At 47.3% G+C, this 20,290-nt stretch overlaps 1 pseudogene; it reads right to left on the reverse strand.

The window, feature by feature from the left end:
- Positions 1–11,686: 11,686 nt before the first annotated feature.
- Positions 11,687–11,858, reverse strand: LOC136613287 (U2 spliceosomal RNA; annotated as a pseudogene).
- Between the last annotated feature and the right edge of the window lie 8,432 nt (positions 11,859–20,290).

The raw sequence follows: 20,290 nt of genomic DNA on the forward strand, positions 1-20,290 counted from the left end.
CCCAAAATCTCTGTTAGGCTGCATTCCCACGAACGTATATCGGCTCGGTTTTCACGCCGAGCCGATATACGTCGTCCTCATGTGCAGGGGGGGAGGATGGAAGAGCCCGGGGCAGGAACTGAGCTCCCGTCCCCTCTCTACCTCCTCTCTGCCCCACTGCACTATATGACCGCCGGCTCGTGTAGTAAAAGAAACACGTCCCACTTTCACTTAGTACATAGCTTATTGAGTGCTGCGTACTCGGAAAAGGAGAAGGCAGAAGGGGTTGAAAACCCCTTCTGCCTTCTCCTTCAGGTTCTCATCTGTGACTAACAGCTGACAACCAGACCTGCTTCTGATTGATTGCAGGAGCAGAGGCTTTAATCCCGCGGCGTATTTTTACTATCGGCTGGGATTAAACCCCACGACCAAGCGCCGTAAATTTTTCCTTAATGGGTTAATGCTCATTGGTTCCCGAAAACACATAAACACGTGCAAATGGTCCTCGACTGAACACTCTCTGCTGGTCTTCGAAAGAACACTCGCTGCTGCAGTCTTTGGCTAGTTTTGGTTTTCAAAGATATTGTTAGTCGTCGAAACTCTTGGTGCTCCGGCCTCTTGAAGCAGTGAGCGCTCACTTGAAGACCGCTCACATGTATTCATCCGTGTTCAGTGGACTCAGTAACCAATGAGTGTGTGTTGGGGGAGGGGATGAATCTTCAAATACACATCCCCCCCTAACTAGTCAAAGAACGATATTTCAGCCATATAAATGCTCCCAACAGTTCTTTCAGCGATCGTGAAATTAAACAGCAAATCGCTCTGTGAGCAAACAGTTGTTTATATGCTCTAGGGACTGTTTTATGTCACTATTCAGACAATAGCTAGTCTAATATATTTGTCACATCTGATGGCACCTCCGTGGGCGAGATGGAAACCCACCCCAGATACGAGCTAGAGTACATTTACACCGATCTGATAGGCCGTGTGCAGCTATGGGACTTTTTTGCCCAACTTTGCTCACTTTTAAAAAAAGTGTCAGAGGCTGGCATAAAAAGGCCAAAAGTAGCAAATAATGGCGTCCATCATAATTCACAGCTTTTGTTTGCTAGAAAACCTGCGTATGACGTATGCCCCATTAGGCTTAGTCATCAAACTCTAATGGTTAACCAGAAGAGCTTGAAAGGATTCTGAATGTAAAACTCCCGAGGGGCAGGGTGCCCACTGATGCCTATACATTGTGGTAAGGTTCCGGAATACTAAGCAGAAGAACCTATTGTGGTCGTTGGTACTGATATACCTCATCGCACCTACTCATTGGAAGTAGATCGAGGAGGGACTTGGGCACAATCCACCAAGAACTGGAGCATTAACCCCTTAATGACACGGCCTACTTTGGCGTTGAAGACGCAACAATTTTTGGGGGATTTTAATCTTCACTTTTCAAAAGCCATAACTTTTTTTATTTTTCCATCGACGCGGCTGTAGGAGGGCCTGTTTTTTTGCGTGGCGAGCTGTAGCTTTCATTGGTGCCATTTTTGGTTACCTGAGACTATTGTAAAAGTTTTAGTAATTTTTTCATGATTGCAGGGAGAGAAAACACCGATTCTGCCATTGTTTTATAGGGTTATTTTTAATCACGCAGTATAAATGACACAATACATTATTTCTTTTTTTTTTTTTTTTAGGTTTTTCCATTTTTCCGCAATGAAAACACTTTCTTTTGGAAATTATTTGTTTTTCTAAATTGCTGCATTCAAAATCCCATAACTTTTTTATTTTTGCGTGGACGGAGCTCTATGAAGGCTCATTTTTTCATTTTAGGGTACATACTGCTTTTTTCATCACTTGTACTGTTTTTTTTTGGGAGGCAAAATGAATAAAAAGCATTTTGCCTCTGTTTTTTAGGGAAGGGAACGATTACGCTTTTTGCCATGCAGATTAAAAAGCATGTTCAGTTTGTTGTGTGAGTCGTTACGGATACAACGATACCGAATATGTGGGATTTCAATTTAAAAAAAAAATAATAATTTATACTAATAGAGGAAAAAGCACAAGACAGTTTTTTTTTCCTTTTGACACTGTTTTGATCTTTTTTTTTTACACTGTCCCCTGTGGGGGACCTTATTCATAGCACCTATGATCGCTATGATAAAGCATTGCAGGACTTCTGTCCTGCAATGTCTTATTGCTTCTTATAGCGATCATAGGCACTCGCAATGCAGGACGCCTGTATCTAGCGTCCTGTTGCCATGGTAACCTGTTGCTCCCCTTACCATCTTGTCGAGCCACATTGGTTTCCTTTTACTTGAAGTTCTTTTATTTTTAAAGGGTATGAACTGCTCACATGAGGTAATTGGGATGTTTTTAAACTTTTCCCATTTGTCATCTTGTACTGATATTTATGAGGATGTTGTCCCACTTAATGTTACCGATAGTAGTTCTAAGCTGATCAAATTTTGCTTAACTAAATTTTATTACTTTGTTTGTCGCTCCCTTGTAAGGTTTCTTATTGAAATACAGCTGGAAATTAATTATATAGTCGTCACTATTTCCCAAGTGTCCCACAACCTGCACCCCCATTATTCGGTCCTGTTTGTTATTTAGTACTAAGTTCCTCCCTCTAGTTGGCTCCTGCACAAGTTGGGTAAGGTAGTTATCTTTAATTGTTCTCAAGAACTTATCCCCATTGTGAGATTTGCAGGTTTCATCTTCCCATTTTATATCCAGATAATTAAAGTCCCCCATGATAATTACTTCATTGCAGTTTGGCACCCCTTCTATCTGCCTTAATAATAAGTTTTCAGTTTCTTCTGTTGCTTTTGGTGGCCTATAGAAAACCCCTATCAGGATTTTATTGTTTTTTTTTCTCCCTGTATTTCTACCCACAGAGATTCCACGTATCCATCTCCTGCTCATATATCCTCCCGTAGCCTTGGCATTAAGTCGGATTTACCGTACAACCATACCCCTCCCCCTTTCTGGTTCCCACGGTCTCTTCTGAAGAGATTGTAACCCTGTAAATTCCCCACCGAATCGCACTTATCATCAAGCCATGTTTCTGTTATTCCACTATATCGTAATTTTCATCGGCCATTCTCACTTCAAGTTCACCCACCATACCGATCAGACTTCTTGCATTCGTTGCCATGCAATTTATACGGTGGTTTTTGTTCTTTACATTTATTTTGTTACTAATGGTACTATTGGCTGATCTGTCAGTTGTAGCTGTACTAACCCCACCCCCTGCTCGACCCCCATTCCCATTACTTGGACCCAGATCGCTATCGACACTATCTACCCCCCTGTTTCTCTTTTTGCCCTCCCCCCAGTCCCTAGTTTAAACACTCCTCTAGCCTTCTAGCCATCTTCTTCCGCAGCACAGCTGCACCATCCCCATTAGGTTGCAGCCTGTTCCTATGGTTGATCCTGCAGCCAACAGCAAAGTCAGCCCAGTTCTCCAGAAACCCGAACGCCTCCTTCTTACACTAACTCTGGAGCCACTTGTTTACCTCCCTAAGACCCTGCTGCCTTTCCAGTGTGGCTTTTAGTGCAGGTAGTATTTCCAAAAAAACTACCCTGGAGGCCCGTGCCCTAAGCTTGGACCCCAAGTCCCTGAAATCATTTTTGAGAGTCCTCCATTGACCTCTAATTTGCTCATTGGTGCCAATGTGCACCATGACCGCTCGATCCTCACCAGCCCCTCCCAGTAATCTGTCAATCCAATCCGCAATGTGTCGAACTGGAGTGCCAGGAAGCCAACACACCATTCGATCATCCCGGTCTTTATGGCAAATTGTCCTATCTGTCCCCCTTATAATTGAGTCCCCCACCGCTAGGATCTGTCTAGCCTGCCCTGCGCTCCCCGTCCCCATCTCACTGGAGCAGTCATCCCCCTGGGGTCCAGAGGGCATGTCGTGCTGCAGCAGGGCTGGCTCTGTAATGGCATCCCCCTCATCTGCCAACGTTGCAGACTTGTTGGGTTGTGCCAGTTCAGGACTAGCCTCCCTGCTTCTCTTCCCTCTACCCCTCCTTCTATCTGTCACCCAGCTAGCTGCCTGCTCCCCTTGCTCTTTCATACTACTGTCTGCTCCTGCCTCTACCCCAGCGAGCGTCTGTTCAATGAGCACCAAACTCCTTTGTATGTTATCAATGGATCGCAGTGTTGCCAGTCGCTCATTTAGATCCAGGATTTGGGCTTCCAAATGTGCGACGAGCACGCATCTTGCGCAACAGTATGCACCCTTGATCGGCTGATCAAGGACCGCATACATTGCACAAGTAGCACACTGAATGACATTGTTATGCATGGAGCTCATCCTAATGGGGATCTATAATTTACTTATAGAAGTAGTGAAGATTAACTAGATCACACTCCAAACACACCTCCACCCGTACGCAACCGCTCACTTTCCTCCGCCCGTGCGCAATTGCTCACTCTCTTGCACCCGTGCGCAACCGCACACTTTTTTTTCTTTTTATAAACACTCACACACTTACTACTTGCTCTCGCTCAATCACCCAATTCTGCTTCACTTACACCCCACACACAGACACTGTTTTTCTTCACTTACACACTCACACTCTTACGACCCCTCACTTAGTCACAGACACACACTTGACCCAAAGACACACACTAAGTCACACACTCACACAGACACACTTCGACACACAGAATATACCTATCCGCTCCTGTCAGCAGCTCCTCTACAGTCTCAGCGCAGGATCTCTCTCAGCGGACGCGCTCTCTGGCCTCCTGCTGCACACAGCACACATAAGCTACTACCGTATGAGTTTAGCAATGTGCTCAATAAAAGTCAATTGCTTGTGTGTTAGTAGGTACATTGTGTTTGTCTATAATTGTGACTTGGATAACAGACCACATTTTATTAGCAATCAATGCAGAAATCCAGACCCTTCCAAAGGGTTCATTTACTTTATCTCCAAAGTATATGTTTCTTCTTATTTTGGAAAAGTCCCGCAGCAGAATTTTCCCTTGAGATGCACTTTGATAAAGTTTTAATAAGTTCCCATTTAGTGGTTACTGACTGGACACACAGGAATTCCCCTTTTTTCCCTAGTCGGGAAGAGAAACAGAAACACGTAAAGTCCTGTTTACATCTGCACTGCAGACTCCCTTCTGAGCTTCGCTACTGTACCTCATCCAATATAATGCTGGAAGCTGGATGCACCCCATTATAGTTAGTGGGATCCGTTCATTGGTGTTCGGCCAGCATATGCTCGATCGGCAGTTCCAGTATTTTTGTGGCTTGGCTCTGAGGGCGGAGCCAAACAATAGAAATAGACCGAACTGTGGGCGCAGATGTGAAAGGGGCCTAACATACATTCTGTATGGGAAACGGTCTCATGCCCCCCATTACTACTCCTCAGTAGTCTAAAGCTGGGTTCCTGCTGAGAGCTGCAGGGTGCCCTCATCCATGTGCCATCTGCCTGGATATATTACTCTGCCTTCTCCAGTTCACTACATGCAGGTAATTCCCAGGTTAGTGATTCTCTGTTCTTACTTGATCTGTTTTTTTCCTGTAAATTATTGCAATCTTCATTAATTAATTTTTGCAGAGCATCTTTTCTTAAAACTCTGCTCTGCTCCTCAGTTGTTCTCCCTGGAAATGTAAGAACTAACAACTGTGTGTTAGCATTTTCCCTTTCCATAAGGCATATCTTTACACAGTCTGACCCTGTCCAATCAGTCAATCAGTGTTGGGTGTCAGACTGTGCAACACCCCAGAGGGATGACCCGGGACACTTAATTACTGTGCAGAGCGGCGGCACTTACCAGGCTCTGGTCCCTGAGGGATATCACGTAGCCAAGTCAGGATCACAGGACACTTTTGACATCCCTAGGATAGGGAATGCCAATACATGGGATGAGGGCGGTAGTAGTTATCACTCGTGACGCCACCATTCCCACACTTCGGTATTCTACGCAGCGGAGAAAAGAACACAGAAACCTGTGTATAGTACCTCGGCTCCCCAGGAACGCTTGAGGCCCAGTATAACTTTACTTCAGAATTAAACGTTGATAAACAGGTAATAAATGCCATACAGGTACAATTCTCTTTAAGTGAACTCAGGCTAGAGCTCAGAGGTCAGGGAGGATACACAGGATGAACACGGTCCTACAGTCCACATTATCTGTACGGCAGCGCTCCTGGACTGGGAGCACTCCAGAGGAGGAAGGTGGGTAAGCGTCACTCCGCAGACACTCTGAAAGACAATTATTTACGTGGGTGTAACTCGGTAGCGTACCTCTGTACGGTGATCCAGAGCTTCGACGGCCTCACAGGAAAAGCCTGTTGTGTAAACGGGTGCTTGTATGGTGGATTCCTCTATACAGAACTATTGAGGGATGCTCTCTCTCTCTCTTAGGATATTGGTGACTCACTCCATTCAAATTCCCAGTCCAAATGCTACGGGATATCGCTCCTCTTCCTCCATCTTCACCTATATAGAAGCTGAAGGTGCTTCCATGCGGCTCTGTGTAAGCACTCTCTCCGAACTCCTGAAGATGGATTCCTTTTCCTACTCTCAATTACTCCTATCTATGGCTTTACTCACACCACATGACATGACAGACTGTTACATTTACATGCATGCAATGATTTTATTAGAGATAACCTCTCAATTGCCGCAACTGTGCAACACATACACTGGATATGACAGGACACATTTTGCACAATGCATCTACATAGGATAAAACATGTATGACATTTATGGAGGGGACCAGGATGATGTTCTGGGCCACTACAGTTTCCCCCCTACTTAAAAATGAAGCAGCCCCCGGCACCTTTAAAACAGAGTGTATACATCCGGAGTCGGGCCATCTTCAGTGTCTGACTTTCATCTCCTTTAAGAACACACTGCTCAGTCACACAGGGTGCAAGGCGAAACCTGTAAACAGAACTCCTACCTCTGGTCACCTATATATAAGGATGTATCTACCCCCAGTGTACTCTGACTAAGGCCCCTGCACACGGGTGTAAATTCTGCGGTGGGTTTTCGCGCAGAATTTCTGCCCGTGCACGCCTGCATAGAATCGCAATCCTATGCAGACGGCCGTGATTTTTCTGTGTGAAATCACACGCGGAAAACAAATCGCGGCATGCTCTATTTCTGTGCGGGTTTCGCAGAGGCCCGCACAAAAAGGTCATTCCCGGGCCACCGGCTCCGCTCTGCGCAGGCGCCGACTGGCCGACAGCCGGCACATCAAAGAGCTGGAGCCGTGGGAGAGTTGAGTGCTGCACTGGTCTCTCCAGGGGGTCGGGTCCCGCTGCAAGAATTCTCGCAGCGGGATCCGGCCCGGCCGTCTGCAGGTGGCCTAAGGCCTCCTGTCCACGGGCGATATTGCATTGCGTTACTCGCAGCGATATTCTGTCCGCGAGTAACGCAGTGCATGCTTTACATAGTCTTGCTATGTAGAGCGCAGCCCCCTGTCCACGAGCGGAGAATCATAGTAATTCTCTGCTCTCGGGACTCAAATTGCGGCATGTCGCGATTTGCCGTGATTCTCCATGGTGAGCCTATCTGTCAGCGCCGGCGATATTCCGTCACGGCCGTGGACAGGGGGCTTAAAGGAAGTGTCATTTCTATGTGTGGTTTTTACTTATGACAGCATGTAAAGAACTGTGACTTGCAAGTACATTAGAGAAAAATCTACTAGGCTGCACAGAATCCAAAGGCACTAGTATTGCTATGGAGCTTCATTCATAACACTTTACTCCAAAGGCTAGTGATGTAAGATCAGTGGAATGAACATGACTGTTTCTTAGGCCTCCCTCACACAGGGCGTTTGGAGAAACACAGCGTTTTTCAACGCTGCATTACTGCAGATTCCGCCCCGTTTCAGCAGCGCTGGCATACTTTATGCGAGCGTCTTGGCTGCGTTTTCAGTTTGGCTGAAAACGCAGCCAAGAATGCTGAAAAGAAAAGTCCGGGTCGCGGCCACTGGTCCCTGCCGCTGATCCGGGCTCCCTCGGCACTCCCAAGTCTATTGCCGGAGGCCAGGTTTGAGAACCCGGCCTCCGGCAATAGAGTGCTGTGATTGGTTGTCGGTGCTTGCTCGATGCCCAATCACAGCCCTTCATTGACTGTCTCAGCCAATCAGAGCTTTCCGGCGCTGATTGGCTGAGACAGTCAATGAAGGGCTGTGATTGGGCATCGAGCGTGCCGATAACCAATCACAGCACTCTATTGCCGGAGGCGGGGTTCTCAAACCTGGCCTACGGCAATAGACTTGTGAATGCAGGGGAAGCCCGGATCAGCGGCAGAGACCAGCGGCCGCGACCTGGACTGCAGCGGCTAGGTGAGTATTAACTTTCTTTTTTTCTCCACCTAGCTGGGACTGATTTTCGGGGTAGGGCTTCTATTGCAAGCCCTCACCCCGAAAATCGGCGAGTGTTGCCGCGTTTACAGCAGTGCTAAAACCGCTGCCCATTCATTTTAATGGGCGACGCAGGGCTGAAAACGCCCCAAAATAGAACTTGCATCGCTGTCAAAGCGCAACGTTGGAAGGCGCTGCGTTTTCAGCCCTGTGTGAGCAGCCCCATTGAAATGAATGGGAGTGTTGTACAGCGTTTAGCGCTGGGCTGCAAAGGCAGCGCTAAACGCTGTATAAAACGCCATGTGTGAGGGGGGCCTTACTGTGAGGAGAAACACACTGTTACCATACACAAAAACATGAAAGGCGACTGGCAGGAAAAAAGAGAGCAAAAATTATTATCGGAGCAGTCGGTAGCTTAAGTCAATACCGCTGTCCGTGATTTTGAATGAGGTGAATGAAATGCCCTGACCACTGTGACAGACTGAACGGGCTGCTGAACACTGAAGACTGGACTAAGGGGTACACAAAAGACCTCCAGTCATACACATACAACTAGCATACCATGCACGCAGTCTCAAACACACGGTGACTGTACTAAATTTGCATAAACTAGTATGAATTAGCAGGAATTGATCATATTAGCATAAACATTAATTATTGAATGACTCTGTCAGGGAAATTTCTTGCGTACAGCACCAATCAGGCCCAACCCAATGCCCCGCTGCCGTCGGTAAAGAAGAGACTGGTATAGTTCCTCACACAGGGACATGACTGCGCACTTTATTACAGATTACATGGGATCTTATACCCTTTGGTCATTTCCAATATTAATAGATGTTTGTAGATTATTCTGCCCTGATGTAACTCATGTCTCTGTTATTGGTGCTGTACGCAAGAAATTTCCCTGACAACTCCACACATGAAAATTACCGCAGAGAGCATGAGCAAATGAACTTCTAACTGTACACGCCTTTACTTCCTCCAGCACACACTTAAACATTGCATAACTTTTTAACATGAAAAATACTTTGCAAGAAGAAACATTACTTTGCAGTCTTTTTCTTATGGCCGCCTGCAGATGGCCGGGTTGGATCCAGCTGCGAGAATTCTCGCAGCGGGACCCGAGCCCCTGCAGGGACCAGCGCGGCACTCACCTGCTCCCGTGGCTCCGGCTCTCTGATGTGCTGAACATTTTTCGGAATAGAAACTGGCAAATCTTTGGAGCACACGGCACTACTAGGCAAAAACACGCACATTTTTGGTGCATCTTTTCTATTTTTGGTGCAGTGTAAATTGTGCCAAAATTATAAGTCTGTGTTTGGCGCAGTTTAAGACTGTCAAGTTCTAGGAAAAATTGGAGCAATATACACCAATATTCTTAAATCAGGGCCTGTATGTGGGACCAGCCAAGCAGAGCATTCTCTGTATAGTAACGTTCCATCTCTGCGGCATTGAAAACATGAGTGAAGTGAGCCGATGTCACACAGCTGCATCCCCACTAACAAAGCCACACAAGAAAACAAGTCCCACCACAAAGGCACCGCTGTCATCACATGCAGCATGAAGTGCGTCCGCTTAGAGGACGTTGTACATATCCAGGGGGAAACTTGTAGCAAGACTTTGAATAAGCCTTAAGGGGCCCGTGTGCGTCCCAGATCTATTCCCATTAGGAATGGTGAGGGTCCCATGAAAGTAAACAGGATTAGCAAACAGCAGGAAGGCTCGGGTCTGTGTAATTCTGCCAGACACAGCTGCTCAGTGTAAGGCCGCCTGCACACGGGCGGAAATCCCGCGGCGGGATTTCCCGCGGAATTTCCGCCACTGAAAGTTTGCATAGGAGTGCATTACAATACGCACTCCTATGCAGACGGCCTCGGTTTGGCCGCGCGAAATCTCGCGCGGCAAACAAACCGCGGCATGTCCTATTTTTGTGCGGGGCACGCACTCACCCAGCCGCCGGCTGCGGTCTGCACATGCGCCGGCTGCGCCGCAGCCGGCACATGAAAGAGCTGGGGCCGCCAGGCGCGGGAGAGTTCGCGCTCGTACCTGCAGGCTCTTGGGTCGGGTCCCGCGGCGAGAATTCTCGCTGCCGGATCCGACCCGCTCGTCTGCAGGTGGCCTAAGGCCGCCTGCACACGAGCGTTCCGGATTCCGCTAGCGGATTTTCACGCGCGTATGGTACCTAAATGTGCTTGCGGACAGGTGCGGATGCGTGAAAAATCACGCGCGGATATACGCGGATGTGTTGCGGAAAAAAACGCGCAGAAAAACCAGCAGCCGCCCCTTATTGTAAACCCAACACCTAGAGAACTGCCCATTCCTTGGAAAACAGCTTAAAAACCAACACCCAGACTCCGTTTTGTCCCTCTTGCTTGTGCGAGCACCGTTAAATTATTCTGACAACATGCTTTCACCCGGTGAGCAGATGTCTTTGTGGGCATGGTTGATCCATGTAACTTTTTTCAGGCGCTTCTCCAGCGTGACTTTATTTCAGTCACTGCAAAAAAATTCACAAGAAGAATTCATTACTACAGATTTTGCATTCTTACATCCTGCATTGGCAAGAAATACTACCTATCTCCCTCTACAAATTTGCCTGTGAAGCACTGCTGTGTGTTGGGACGCCTCCTACCATGCCTACTTCCTGTAGTCATAGCAACCAGTGACTCCATCTGCAGCTGCACTGCGCATGTACTGCGTGAAAAAAACGCACCCATTCACTTGTATTGGAGGCTTCACGCGCAGAATCCGACCCAAATTAGAACAGGTCGCAGATTTTTTCACGCGCGTGAAAAAACGCGATACAAATCCGTCCGTCTGGGGACAACTGCGGATCCTCATAGGAGTATATTGGCTGCGGTCTGGGGCAGATAGGCCGCCTGCACACGGGCGGGTCGGATCCGGCAGCGAGAATTCTTGCCGCGGGACCCGACCCCAGAGCCTGCAGGGACGAGCGCGTACTCTCCCGCGCCTGGCGGCCCCAGCAGACCGGAGCCGGTGGCCGGGTGAGTGCGTGCCCCGCACAAAAATAGGACATGCCGCGGTTTGTTTGCCGCGCGAGATTTCGCGTGGCCAAACCGCGGCCGTCTGCATAGGAGTGCGTATTGTAATGCACTCCTATGCAATCTTTCAGTGGCGAAAATCCCGCGGGAAATCCCACCGCAGGATTTCCGCCCGTGTGCAGGCGGCCATAATGTGCCTAAAATAACGCGCTGGAAATTCCGTTCGTGTGCAGGCACCCTAAAGAACGATTCGAGCCGGGGAAAACCCCTAGAATTATCCAAGGCAAGCAAAGTGTAAACTCTTTTGTTAGAGGAGATAGAATTTTTGCTAGTAGTTTCTGCTTTTGGCAACTGCAATAAGAAAAGGGGGTGCAGCGGTCCTGGAGGTACTGCAATACCAGGTCAGTGCGCGGAGTGGGCAGAGCATGCTATTTTTCCCGCTCCCTGTTCTAAAAATCCATTTAATAAATGATAGGGGACGTATCAGATACTAAACTGATAAGAACAGATACTACACTTGACCTTAAAGGGGTTGTCCCGCGAAAGCAAGTGGGGTATACACTTCTGTATGGCCATATTAATGCACTTTGTAATATACATCGTGCATTAATTATGAGCCATACAGAAGTTATTCACTTACCTGCTCCGTTGCTGGCGTCCTCGTCTCCATGGTGCCGTCTAATTCCAGCGTCTAATCGCCCGATTAGACGCGCTTGCGCAGTCCGGTCTTCTCCCTGGTGAATGGGGCCGCTCGTGCCGGAGAGCTGGTCCTCGTAGCTCCGCCCCATCACGTGTGCCGATGCCAGCCAATCAGGAGGCTGGAATCGGCAATGGACCGCACAGAGCCCACGGTGCACCATGGGAGAAGACCTGCGGTGCATCGTGGGTGAAGATCCCGGCGGCCATCTTGCTAAGGTAAGAAAGAAGTCGCCGCAGAGCGCGGATTCGGGTAAGTACTAAACTGTTTTTTTTTTTAACCCATCCCTTGTGTTTGTGTCGCGCCGAATGGGGGGCCTATTGAAAAAAAAAAAAAACGTTTCGGCGCGGGACAACCCCTTTAACCGAAGGGCCGAGAAGCAATAACCTGAAAAGGTTTCGGCTGGAACCCGGCCTTCCAACCTGGCCTACCACTTCCTGAGGTGACGTCAGGTTTACTGACAAGCGACAGGCCCTTCAAGCCTTTTGCAGTCACCCACAATGCCGTGCTGCAATTTTCAAATCTGTATAGCACCGCCTTGTGAAATGCACCCTATTGTTCCTCTTGCATCACATCCTAGGCTTGCAGTGTGTGCAGCACCCTTTACCTCCCTATGCAGGATGGTTCAGCAGATGATTACATTGTAATCACTAGCTTGCCTCTGAAGTTGCGTCGGTCGAGGGATTTATTTTAAATGCTACATTTGGAGTCGGGAAGGAACTTTTTCTCTAAAGTGAGGAAAATTTGCTTCCATCCCATAGGTTTTATTGACTTTCACTGAGTTGATATTAACCACTTAAGTGACACATTTTTTAGTTATTTACAGGTTAAACTTGGGAGTATAATGTTTTTAAAAATATTTAGTATAGTTCAGGGGATATGATGCTACAGCCGCAGGCCCCATTGAAAGCAATGGGTTGCAGGCAACCCCAGCAGGGATTTTTGGGGAAGGGCTTAAAATATAAGTTTTTCCCTGAAAATCATCCCTAGCTTGTGTAAAAAATAAAAAAATATGTATACTCACCTCTCCGTCGCTGTCCATGTCCTTGCCGGGTGATTGCCTGAGCACTCAGCCAATCAGACACAGCCCTTTCAGCAGGCAGCGATTTTAAATCCCCGCCTGCTGAAAGAGCTTCAGAGCAGTGCAGGGAGAACAAGCGGCTGGATGTGCCTGAGCCCTGGCAGCGGCGGACAGGCGAGTATATATTTTTTATATATGTAGTAGGGTTGTGTGTGTGTAATGTGTGGGAATCAGCATAGGTGTAGTAGGGTTGTGTGTGTAATGTGTGGGAATCAGCATAGGTGTAGTAGGGTTGTGTGTGTAATGTGTGGGAATCAGCATGGGTGTAGTAGGGTTGTGTGTGTGTAATGTGTGGGAATCAGCATGGGTGTAGTAGGGTTGTGTGTGTGTAATGTGTGGGAATCAGCATGGGTGTAGTAGGGTTGTGTGTGTAATGTGTGGGAATCAGCATGGGTGTAGTAGGGTTGTGTGTGTAATGTGTGGGAATCAGCATGGGTGTAGTAGGGTTGTGTGTGTAATGTGTGGGAATCAGCATGGGTGTAGTAGGGTTGTGTGTGTAATGTGCGGGAATCAGCATGGGTGTAGTAGGGTTGTGTGTGTAATGTGTGGGAATCAGCATGGATGTAGTAGGGTTGTGTGTGTAATGTGTGGGAATCAGCATGGATGTAGTAGGGTTGTGTTTGTAATGTGTGGGAATCAGCATCAGTGTAGTAGAGCTCTTTGTGTAATGTGTGGGAATCAGGATGCATGTAGTAGAGCTATTTGTGTCGTGTGGGAAACAAGATGGATTTAGTAGAGCTGTGTGTCATGTGTGGTGGTCAGTATGGATGTAGTACAGCTGTGTGTGTAAAGTCTGCACATCATCATTGATGTAGTACAGATATGTGTGTTATTTCTGGGAATCAGGATGGATGTAGTAGAGCTGTGTGTGTAATGTCTGGCCATCAGCATGAATGTACTAGAGCTGGGTGTGTGATGTGTAGGAATTGGCATGGATGTAGTAGAGCTGTCTGTGTGATGTATGGGAATCGGCATGGATATAGTAGAGCTATGTGTGTAATGTGTGGGAATCAGCATGGATGTAGTAGGGTTGTGTGTGTGTAATGTGTGGGAATCAGCATAGGTGTAGTAGGGTTGTGTGTGTAATGTGTGGGAATCAGCATAGGTGTAGTAGGGTTGTGTGTGTAATGTGTGGGAATCAGCATGGGTGTAGTAGGGTTGTGTGTGTGTAATGTGTGGGAATCAGCATGGGTGTAGTAGGGTTGTGTGTGTAATGTGTGGGAATCAGCATGGGTGTAGTAGGGTTGTGTGTGTAATGTGTGGGAATCAGCATGGGTGTAGTAGGGTTGTGTGTGTAATGTGTGGGAATCAGCATGGATGTAGTAGGGCTGTGTGTGTAATGTGTGGGAATCAGCATAGATGTAGTAGGGTTGTGTGTGTAATGTGTGGGAATCAGCATGGATGTAGTAGGGTTGTGTGTGTAATGTGTGGGAATCAGCATGGATGTAGTAGGGTTGTGTGTGTAATGTGCGGGAATCAGCATGGATGTAGTAGGGTTGTGTGTGTAATGTGTGGGAATCAGCATGGATGTAGTAGGGTTGTGTGTGTAATGTGTGGGAATCAGCATGGATGTAGTAGGGTTGTGTGTGTAATGTGTGGGAATCAGCATCAGTGTAGTAGAGCTCTTTGTGTAATGTGTGGGAATCAGCATCAGTGTAGTAGAGCTCTTTGTGTAATGTGTAGGAATCAGGATGCATGTAGTAGAGCTGTGTGTGTCATGTGTGGGTGTTAGTATGGATGTAGTACAGCTATGTGTGTAAAGTCTGCACATCATCATTGATGTAGTACAGATATGTGTGTTATTTCTGGGAATCAGGATGGATGTAGTAGAGCTGTGTGTGTAATGTCTGGCCATCAGCATGAATGTACTAGAGCTGGGTGTGTGATGTGTAGGAATTGGCATGGATGTAGTAGAGCTGTCTGTGTGATGTATGGGAATCGGCATGGATATAGTAGAGCTATGTGTGTAATGTGTGGGAATCAGCATGGATATAGTAGAGCTATGTGTGTAATGTGTGGGAATCAGCATGGATGTAGTAGAGCTATGTGTGTAATGTGTGGGAATCAGCATGGATGTAGTAGGGTTGTGTGTGTAATGTGCTACTCTTTACATCTCCAGCTCAGCAGATAATACCCTGCACTCTCCCTGTAGCACTGCACAAATTGTCCTTTTATATCAAGGCCTCAACCAGCAATGAGCATCTATTAAGCATACGATTTTTTTTTTTTCACGCAACATCGCAGGAGAGCAAAGATCGCAAATGAGAAGGAAACCATTGGTCTCAATTACACAATTTTCTCGCCAATGTGAAGGACCCCTAAGAGTTAGGCTGGATTCACACGAACGTATATCGGCTCGGTTTTCACGCCCAGCCGATATACGTCGTCTCTCTCTGCAGGGGGGGAGGCTGGAAGAGCCAGGAGCAGTGCTCTGAGCTCCCGCCCCCTCTCTGCCTCCTCTCCGCCCCTCTGCACTATTTGCAATGTGGAGAGGCTGGACAGGGGCAGGGCTAATTCGAGAAACACTTAGCCCCACCCCCGTCCCACCTCCTTTCATTGCAAATAGTGCAGAAGGGCAGAGAGGGGGCAGGAGCTCAGTTCCTGCTCCTGGCTCTTCCAGCCTCCCCCCCCCCCTGGCAGATGAGGACGGCGTATATCGGCCGGCGTGAAAACTGAGCCGATATACGTTTGTGTGAATCCAGCCTTAAAAAAGCATGGATAATTAACTGAACTCCACCATGTTTGCTCAGGGAGAAAACCAATGCCGACTTAAACTGCAATAAAACCTATTAAACTTGATGATGGGTGTGGGCTCTGTTGCTTCTCACGGTGATGAGACCGAGCTAGGGAACCGGAAGGAGTACTAGTTACCAACAGCAGAATACAAGATGGAGCTGGAGCTGCCCAGATGACATGGACGCCAGGTTCCCCATGGAGGACTCTGAGACCCCAGAGACTACACCACCCATGAGCCAATCCTGATCCTGGGTGGTGGACTCTGCTTGGGCCAGCTGTTCCACATAAGCACTTCCTAGCAGAATTGCTCCTATTGAAAGCAAAACCGCAGGTCCCCTTTAACTGCTTTGCTGTTGATAAGCAGACATCAGAGGCAAATGTGGTGTAAGGGGCAATAGTCATTCGGAGAACGGAGGCGGAGCAGCTGGAGATCTCATCCGGCCACCCTCCTCCATTCACTGCAAGCCGGCAGTCGCTCATAGATGAACCGCTGCTTGTTTACTTGGTCCAATAGTCGTTTCATTTTTAGTTGAGCTAAGAACCAACTGACCCTCGGCGGCCATGTGTACACAGGGCGGCCAATGCCCAAATTTGCTGCTTCCAGTGGCCCTATACTCCCCTCTCCCACTGCTTCGGGTCTTCCCTCTGACATCACATTTACAGGCTTCCCCAGCCTGCTTACGGGACATCACAGACAGTTGCACCAGGAGACAGCTGCTGTTTGAGGAGCACAACTCCATAATGCGCCAGAACAAAGCTGTAGGGACTACAGAGAGATGCTACAAAGGATTCACATCGCCCTGCAGCTCTGTAAATTGGGACACCAATAGACGCCCAAAGATGTGTCCCCTACATTACAGTACCGAACACACTGGAGATACGTAAGTGAGGACGGCCCTCAGGAACATGTCACATGGGTAGTGACTTAAACACAGTCCCATCAGTTAAAATAGCTCCAGCCGACACCAGAGGGCACACATTCATCTGCCAGCTGTGGACAACTTATTGAAGACTTGCAGGCAACCACCATTGCTGGGTTGAACCATTCGGCCGTACTACCATGTGTCCTGCAGGTGAAGTGCCTTGCTGATTTTTGTGATTTCTAACATTGTTACCATCTCTCACTCACGCTGCTCTTATAGACAGGTTGTCTAATGGTCCTGAATAACTGCGTATTCATTATCTAATAATGGTAGCTTCTATTGCCAAGTAACCTCCAACTTTGTTAAAATGGTGTCCACATCATACCCCGATTTTTGTTTCGCCTGCCCCTGCTGCAACAGGTACATTGTAACAAAACCTCAAGGTAACCAGCCATATATTAACTAGAATCCAATGTACCTTACAACATGCATCTTACAAAACTCTTCTAGAAGTGAGATGTCCACAAACTGCAGCGCCACCTTCTGACATATCATAGTTACTACAGGACAAGAAACCTCCGGCCCTGTTCAGATGGCATATTTTTCAAGCAGATTCCATGGAAATACCATCACAGATTTGATCAGCGATGGTAACTCCAGCAGCGATCTCACAGGTATGCTGGGCCCTGCTCCGCGTTACTACATAGAGCATCTGCTGACAATCCCTGTAAGGGCCGTCCACACTGGCACTTTTTACAGTACATTTCAGTTATGCGAGAAATGTTCATAAATTTGCGTTTTGTAATACAAAACTTCCCTCCCCCTGATCTCAAAAAACATACGTTAAGTTTTTTGGGGGTTTTTGAAATACTTAAAATACTTAGTTGCTTTTTGTCACCATCTTTTGACCTCCATAACTTCTTCCACTGATGGGGTTCTACAAGGGCTTGTTGTTTGCAGGGCAACATACATTTTTGGGTTACATATGACTTTTTGATCACATTTTATACAATTTGTTCTTGAAAACAGAGAGTCGAAAAAAATTGAACGGCCGAGAGCTGCCTGTGATTGGCTGAGTGCCTCAGCCAATCAGAAGCAGCTCTTTCAGCAGGTGGGGATTTTAATTCCTCGCCTGCTGAAAGACGACAGGACGCGGCTGAGCCCCGGCAGCTGAAGAAAGAGAAGTATGATTTTTTTTTTTTTTACACGAGTTTGGGTTGTTTTTCAGGGAAGGGCTTATGTTTAAAGTCCTTCCCTGAAAAACAATTAAGGCGTGGCGGTAGCTGGATCCTCTGTCATCTGTGATAGTTGCGGTAGGCAATTCTTCATTTACTGCGGTAATGAAGAAAACATCTGCCGCATGTGTTCTTCATCCCCGCGGGGGACACGGCCGCCCAACCAAAATACTGGCCTGTAATAGGGCCGGAAAAATCCCGGCCTGTAATAGGGCCGGAAAAATCCCGGCCTGTAATAGGGCCAGAAAAATACCGTCCAGGCTGGTGAATTACCGGCCGGGCAGCAACCCTAGCAGCAGGCAGGGTTGTATTCCGCTGCGTGCTCCCGCATATGGAATCCGATCCACCCGTGGACATTGGGCCTTAATGTGACATTTGGAAAGGTAGATTAGATTTACTGGTAATCCTGTTTTCAGAAAGTCTCCACGACAGCACCCAGCTGAGATTATCTTCCCCTGATAGGGCAGGAACATTCCGAGAAGTTTAAAGCCCCCCCACCGCAATCCAGCTGACCTCTGATAATTTAGTGTCCAAAAAAACACTAAGTGCTGCGACCTGAACTTTAAGGGTATTTGGTGAAAGTCCCAAGTCTAATCCATCCTGTAATAATTCCAGTATTGTACCCATATCTGGAGGCTACAAGCTGTTTAGCTTCAAACCATGAGGAAAAAACTTTTTTCCTACCTTGGAATAAATTCTACTAGTCGTCTGCTTCCTACGATCCAATAAGGGGTCTACGACTTTATGGGAAAACCCTTAGTTTAGGAGGAAGGATTTTTCAATAACCAAGCCATGAGATGTAAAGTTTCCACTCTTCGGTAAAATAGGGGCCCCTGGGTTAGCAGGTCCCTGCGGGGAGGAAGGGAAATTGGGTCGCTGATATTTAAACTTTTTAGCAGTGAGAACCAGCTTCTCTTGGGCCACAGAGGTGCTATCAAAATTAATGCACATGTTTCATGCCAAAGCTTCTGTAACATCCTGTGGATTAGAGAGAACGGTGGAAAGGCATAAATTAGTTCTGGTCCCCAATCCTGCACTAATGCGTCTAGACCTGACGGCCGATCCTGTGAGTTGAGGGAAAAGAATTCCTATACCTTTCGATTTTTCCTTGTAGCAAATAAATTTATCTTGGGGACTCCCCATTTGAGAGTCAAACCCTGAAACACTTCCCGAGAGAGGACCCACTCCCCAGGGGGCCAACCTTTGGCAGCTTAGAAAATCTGCTGCTGTATTCTGGACTCCTCTCAGGTATGTCGCCGAAATTGACTGGACATGCCCTTATGCCCAATGAAAAATTATTTGAGCCGTGTTCTGTAATAGAGCCCGATGACGTACATACGCTACAGCTATGACATTGTCCGATAGGACTCGGAGATGTTTTCCCGGAATCATTCTTCTGGATGCCTGAAGGGTCTTCCAGATCGCTAAGAGTTCCCTGACATTTGAGAATTGCCTATTTCTTGAGGCCATGTTCCCTGAAAGTAGGATTCTCCCACTTGGGCGCCCAAGCCCTGAAGGCTGGCATCCATAGTGATTGGAAGCCATTCTACCCCTTTTGATAAATTGGTTTCTGATAGCCACCAAAGGAGGGAACTTTTTGCAGGGTCTGTCCAAATGACTTTGTCCAAATAGTGCTGTTGTCTGTCCCATACTGGTAGCACAAATTTTTGTAGGTCCCTGGAGTGATGCTGAACCCGTGCTACCGCTGGAATGCAGGCAGTCAATTTTCCCAAAAGGGACATTACTACCCTGATGGTACAAGACCTCTTTGATAAAAAAAAAAAATGAGAGATTCGAGCACGAAAATCCTGTCTGTGAGAAGTGGGGAGAAAGGAGCTTTGAAGCACTGAATTCAACATGATCCCGAGAAACTTCTTCGGTTGACCTGGCTCCATGCCAGATTTCCCCAATTTATCAGCCACCCCAAATGCTGGAGTAGCTGCGACGTGGGACAGCAGAAGATCTTTGTGGTCGTCTAAATAAGGGATGAGAGTAACAGATCTTTCTCTTAGAATGGACGCAACCTCTGCCATAATTTTTGTAAAGATCCATGGTGCCAAAGAAATCCCGAAGGGGAGGCATGTGTACTGAAAAATGCCTCTTTGCCCTTTCCACACACTGCGAACCTCAGATACTTACTCGGGGTAGGTGGGTACATGGAAATAAGCATCTTTTAGATCTATAGTTGCTAAAGAAGACACCACTCCTGATTAATTTTACTGCTGACCCTACTGTTTCCATCCTGAACCTCCTGTACTTTACAAATCTGTTCAGTGGTTTTAGGTTCACGGTAAGTCTGAAATCCCCATTCAACTTTTTTACCACGAAAAGGCGGGAATAATGACCCTTTCTCTGT

Source organism: Eleutherodactylus coqui, chromosome 2 (genome assembly GCF_035609145.1).
Source record: "Eleutherodactylus coqui strain aEleCoq1 chromosome 2, aEleCoq1.hap1, whole genome shotgun sequence".
Taxonomy (NCBI): Eukaryota; Metazoa; Chordata; class Amphibia; order Anura; family Eleutherodactylidae; genus Eleutherodactylus; species Eleutherodactylus coqui.